We start from the raw sequence: 6,623 nt of genomic DNA, 5'->3' as shown, positions 1-6,623 counted from the left end.
ACTTTCAGTTCCTTTCATTTTCATCTTTGATTTGCTCTGTATATTCCCGATTTCTGATTGGTTTATGCATTTATCATCCGCAGATCTCATGGCAGCCTTGGGCGTCTCTGGGTGATGGTCTCCGACTTCAGTATACCGGAGGGTCGGACATCTCCCAGTATAGGGTCCTGCTTGAAGGGCCGGTTGGCAGGGCATGGTTCCTGGGGGAACGCTTTCTGCACCAGGTATGGGGGTATCTTTCTCAGGATCCTCCCGCAGTGCCCCCAGTCAGCATGCGGACTGCTGACAGGCTCTCTTACTCGGAGGTAGTCGGCGCTATGCTGGGTAGCGATGCTTTGTTAAATCTTGAGGAGGGGGACTACGCCACTTACCGTCACATATATTTGATGCCTCCATTGACGGGAGCTCGTATCCCGATGATGAGGCCTGCTGGTATGTCATCCTCGGGCCAGGCCCGGGCTCGGGCTGCAGACGCCCCTTCTACCAGTAGGGCTGGTACATCTAGAGGTGGGAGTAGACCGGTTCCTCCGATTCCGTCGACTTTTCCTCATCCTGGATGGCCAGATATGCCGACTGAGTTGATGGCGTGGCAGTATGGGGCTATCTCTCCGACCCCGATCCCGCTAGAGCCTCCGATGCCTAGTGATCGATACGCCATTGATCCTGACTCACCGCTGGTATGCTCCACTGTTTTTCATTCATCATTCAGATGTTTAGACATTCTTTTGTTCACTGATGATTATGAGCTCATATTTGCAGCCATCGCGAGGGTACATGGAGGAGGTGGTTGGACTGGTGGCCACACTCGAGGGCATGGTCCTGCGTAGGGAGGCACAGTTGTCTGTCGCGGGCATTCAGGTACCCTTCAGTTTTCTGGCATTTATCATACTTCTGATGACATGCTGATTTCTACTGCATCGATAGACTACTTGTGTAGAGCACATCTGACACACACCTCGCTTGCACACTGTATTTACATGCACCCACTTCACGTAGCCTTTGCTTGTAACTGCATTTGATGTATATATTTGGACTGATGTATTTGAATTGAACTCTTTGTTTTCAGATGCCTTCATGGTCCGGTCAGCCGCAGGCCAGGCCACCTGGGCCTCCTTGGGGAGCTGGGTCATCTGGACCTTTTCAGGGAGTTGGGTCACCCGGGCCTTTTCAGGGGGCTGGGCCATCCCGGCCTTCCCGAGGAGCTGGGCCATCTAGACCTTTTCGAGGAGCTCGGGGAGGGTCTGTCCGCAGACGCAGGACTCATGTTGTAGAGGTGGAGCCTGATGAGGAGGAGGAGGATGCTGAGGAGGAGGAGGAGGCTACCGACCGTCAGTCAGAGACATCTGCTGAGGAGGGGGGCTCCGGTTTTGGTTCGGGGAACAGAGGTGAGGCTGAGGGGGATCCTGAGGATGACAGCTCTGACTCAGATGATGATGATGGTGCAGAGGTTGTCCCGCAGAAGAGGATGAGGAGTGCTTCTCGTTCCCGTTCCCGAGGACTTTGATGCTGTTGTTTCCTGCTTTATTTTTCTTTTTGCTAGTAGTTTGTAGCACTTTGCACATTGTTAGGCAGTTTTATTTTTTGTAAAACTTGTACCTTTGTTCGTTGTAAAGCATGATGGAATGAAATAGCTTTTGAAAAGGTGTTTGTATTTTAAACTTTTAGCATCGTATCGCATCATTTATTTTGCACAAGAATGAAATTGAATGGGAATGTGCATTGTGTAATCACCAAGTCAGGTAGTGAACCGACGCAACAAACTAAGCAACTCAACTTACTAAGATATAGCAGGACCTTAGGAAGTTTACAACTCGATAAGCAAAATGCAACAACGTTGACAACGCAAATAAACAAGACTTTAAACGAAGATTGTTTTAGACAGAGAACAATGACTCGAAAACACGAAACACGTCCGCTCGACAAACAACTCGATAAGCAAAACAACAACTCGATAATCAAAACAACAACTCAATAAACAAAACTCAGTAACAACAGAGTGTACTTCTGATGATCTGGGCACCGGAACGCATCCGAAACGGAGGGAGATGAAGGCCTTTGACTCTCCCGTTGCATGGAAATGCTTGGAACTCTCCCTCGAAGGGTAAAACAGGGCCAAGGAGATACACTGCAGCATTGCCGGCCATCCCTGGGAGCCGGCCGGCCATTTTTTGTGGAGAGAGACAGCTGGCCGGCCATTTCTGAAAAAAGTAAATGGCTGGCCAGCCAGAAAAGGTGGCCGGCCGGCCACTCAGTCCTGCAGCCACCTGGTTTTTGACATGTGTCCCCGTGAATAGTGTTTTTCCTTCTATAAAAGCCTCAACTTCGGGAACATTCATTTCATCTTAGTTTTAGACAAAGATGGAGGCGTTTCTCGCAGAAAATATCACATCTTGGATCTCTTCTCTAGATGGCTCGGAAAAGCTGAATTTCCGGGGTTTCGGCTTGAATGCACTATTCACGCTGAGCCGTACTTCGCTACAACTTCCTTTTCTCCATGCCGCGGCAAGGTTCTGGAATCCAGTGACGCACGTTTTTAGCTTCGGCGGCCAAGAGGTATGTCCCACTTTCGAAGATTTTCAGGTTTTGATGGAGTCTGAATGCTCTGAAGTGATCTTGCCCCAGCTCCGTTTTGGCCATGCTCAGGCTTTAGGGCGGATGTGTGGGCTTACGGCGCATGACGCTCGATCTCTGATCTGCAGTGGGGAACTGGACATCCTCGGTTTGATCCATCGTTTTTCCGACGCCGGTGACCGCAGCAACCATTATTGGCAGGGTTTCCGGCAACACGCCCTCTGCTTATGTTTGTTGTCTCACTTTCTGCTTTCCTCGGGCTTCGGCGGGGCTAGCATTCGCCTGATTGAAGTCGCCCAAGGTTTGAGAGAAGGAAAGAGCTGTATTGCCATGACCTTGGCCGAGACACTGATGGGCTTAGATTCTGTCTATCGCCGGGAGGCGACTAGGTTTGCTAGGAGTCCACTGCTGTTGCAGGTAATGTTTCCCACCCGACCTCACATATATATTTGCTCACATCACTCGATCCTTAGGCTCGGTTTTTCTCACAAAACCCTTGTCTTACTTTTCTCTCATCGTACATCTCTCTGTTCTTTATTCTCTCATTTTCCATCCCTCCCCTAGGTATGGTTAATGGATAAGTTGCAGGTTGTGGACTCTTGCCCGGCCTATTCAGCTCGAGGCTACTTCTTTCGGCAGCGTCTAGTCAATGCTCTCGACGAAAGGTGGTGGTTCGATTGGATGTGCAATTTGTCCGCAGACGGCATTGCTTGGCGTTGTCCTTGGCTCAACCTCCCGGCAATGAGCTATAGTATGTCCCGGTTGATTGGGATCCAATTGATTGGTCTAACCCACTGCGTATTCTATTTTCCATTCCGGTTTCTGCGTCAGTTTGGTCATGATCAGACCTGTCCACCGGAGGGGATTGAGTACCCAGCCGCTTTCCCGATCCGGGGCGCACAGCTTGCCCGATATGCCACAGCATGGAGGACTAGAGAGCTCTTGGCCCCTGCTTCAACTTTCAGTTGCACTTTGTCCGACGAGTGCTTGGATTGGCTCAATGAGGAGGCACAGGTTGGGCCTAGCTTGGCATCAGATGCTTCGTCCAGCTCTGGGAGGGGACGCAGAGATACTTGATTCAACTATGCCCCAAATTTATTGCTTATTTAGCATTTTCAAGTTTTCGTTATGAATGTACTAAAAAAGCAACCTCAATTGTAATGCAAGAGCAGGAGAACTCAGTTTTGAAATCAATGAAATTGAAAGTTGTGGTACTGAAAATTTTCCGCTTTTGGTCCAAAAATGGTCTTAGTCGTAAAAAGATTGATTTGAACAAAGTCAACTTTTATTAAAACTTTTCAAAACTATTTTCGATGTGGATCAGAACTGGACACGCCGAAGATCTGTCACTGAGATGCACAACCCCAGATCCCTGCAACTGGAAAGTTGCCCCTAGTCTGAAGAACAATGCGGCACTGCAAAGTAACGGAAAGTTGCCCCTAGTCTGAGTAACTTTGCACCGTCGCTGCAACGGAAAGTTGCCCCTAGTTTGAACAGCACTGTACCGAAGATCGCGATAAATGCTGATGGATAAAGATGACTGAGATGATCGAAATGGACAGAGTTGATCGGAGAAAAGTTTATGGCTGAACTTCGATGTGAAGCTCCCTACGTATCCCAAAGATGGGAATCAAGCCTTACGTAGTTCAGGCTCAGGTTCACTCGAGTATTTTCACTCTCCTTTTGCGCTCTAACTTTTGCCAAGGCCGCCCTTTGCGGGTTTTCAACCTTGCGAGCTCAGTTTTTATATTTTCTAATTTTTTGTGCTCTGACTTTTGCCTAGGTCGTCCTTTCGGGTTTTCGGCCTAGTGAGCCTCTCAAGGATAGTATTTCTTCAACTTGTCCATATTGATCGGTTGTGAGAACTCCAAGCCATCTAGATCCATCAGAACCACAGCTCCACCTGACCAGATAGCTTTGATGATGTAAGGACCAGTCCAATTGGGTTTGAACTTGCCCCTTGGGTCGTGGATGGGAGCTCGGTTGTCTTTGAGCACCAAATCTCCTTTTTTCAGATTCCTGGACTTAACCTTCTTGTTGAAAGCCCGGGCAATTCTGCGTTGATAGCCTTGGATGTGGTACAATGCTTTCAGTCTTCTTTCATCAAAGAGCATGAGTTCTTCGAATCTGCTTTGCTGCCAATCTGTTTCGGCTATCTAGCATTCAGCCAACACTCGTAACGGCAGAACCTCAATCTCAATGGGTAGAACAGCCTCCATTCCATAGACCAATGAATATGGAGTTGCTCCAGTAGAAGTTCTGATTGAAGTCCTGTAGCCCCACAGAGCAAATGGCAGCTTGCCTGGCCAATCCCGATAGGTTCCCACCATCTTCTGCAGTATATGCTTGATATTCTTGTTGGCGGCCTCAACCGCTCCGTTGGTCTGCGGCCAGTATGTAGATGACTTATGGAAAGCCACATTGTATTTCTCCAACAAGTCTACCACTTCTTTCTTGAAGTGGGAACCATTATCTGAAATTATCTCGTTTGGCACCCCGTAGCGACAGATGATGTTGTTTCTGATGAACTTTGCGACATGCGACGCCTTCAACACCGCGTATGATTGGGCCTCGACCCACTTTGTGAAATAATCTATCGCTACCAGGATAAACTCATGCCCGTTTGACCCCTTCGGGGTAACAGCTCCGATCACATCAATTCCCCAGACTGAAAAAGGCCACGGCGAAGTCATGTTGTACAGTTTTGACGGTGGGATGTTCATGCGATTTGCATGGATTTGACACTTGTGGCATCGCCGAACAAAGCTAATACAATCTTCCTCCATGGTTGACCAGTAGTAGCCCTGTCTGAGGATCTTTCTGGCCAGCATTACTCCATTCATGTGTGCACCGCACTCCCCCCCATGGATGGCTTCCATCAGGCGTTTCGACTCTTCAGCTTCTACACAGAGCTTATGCATTCCCAGATGACCCCTTTTGTACAGCTTTCCCCCGCAGATAATGAACTGAGCAGCCATTCTTCTGATGGCCCTCTTATCTTTGGCATTTGCCCCTAGTGGATATGTCTCCTTTTCCAAGAAGTTCCAGATGTCGTAATACCAGGGGTTGCCGTCTTGAACCTCATCTATGGCGGAAATCGATTCGTATGCCGGCGCAAACTTTTGATCAATAATGACTGGACGCATCCGGACTCCGGGCGGGATGTCTATCATAGAAGATAGAGTTGCTAATGAATCTGCAAACCTGTTGTTCTCTCTTACGAGGTGGGTGAAATTTAGCTTCTCAAACCGAGGAATTAGCAGATCCAAGGTTTGGTGGTAAATTATCATCCTTTCCTCCTTGACTTTCCAATCCCCTTTTGCTTGAGACACAACAAGGTTCGAGTCCCCAATGACGTCCAACCGTCTTGCCCCTAGTTCCAGGGCTGCTTCCAGGCCAGCAATACATGCCTCATACTCTGCTTCATTGTTGGAAACTTTGAACCGGAGCTTGAATGCTAAAGGGATACGGGAATCATCAGGCGCTATCAGCAACACCCCTATCCCATACCCATACTGGTTTGACGCTCCGTCAAAGTACATCGTCCAAGTTTCATCTTCAACGTGCAGAATGGCTTCATCTGGGAATAGATACACAACCGCTTCATCCCCCTCAACCGGGTGGTCGGCAAGGAACTCCGCTACCGCTCTCCCTTTTACTGACTTGCGCGTTACATACTTCAAATCAAATTCGGAGAGCAACAGCAGCCAGAGAGCCAGCCTACCCGTAAGTGCTGGTTTCTCGAAAAGATATTTGATGGGATCCAAACGCGAAACCAACATTACAGAGTGGGCTAACAGGTAGTGCCGCAGCTTCCTGGTTGCCCATACCAAGGCCAAACAAGCCTTCTCCAGCGGTGTATAGCGGGTCTCGTAATCCAGCATCTTTTTGCTCAGATAGTATATGGCCCTTTCCACTTTGTCTTCTGACTCCTGCGCGAGCATGCAGCCCATGGTAGTCTCAGTTACCGAAAGGTACACTATCAACGGTCTCCCCGGCTCTGGTGGTGACAACACGGGTGGGTTCTGTAGATACTCTTTGATCTGCTCAAA

The sequence above is a fragment of the Camellia sinensis genome, chromosome 8, assembly GCF_055761805.1.
Source record: "Camellia sinensis isolate YWXY chromosome 8, ASM5576180v1, whole genome shotgun sequence".
Lineage (NCBI taxonomy): Eukaryota > Viridiplantae > Streptophyta > Magnoliopsida > Ericales > Theaceae > Camellia > Camellia sinensis.
Note: the sequence above shows the minus strand (reverse complement) of the source record.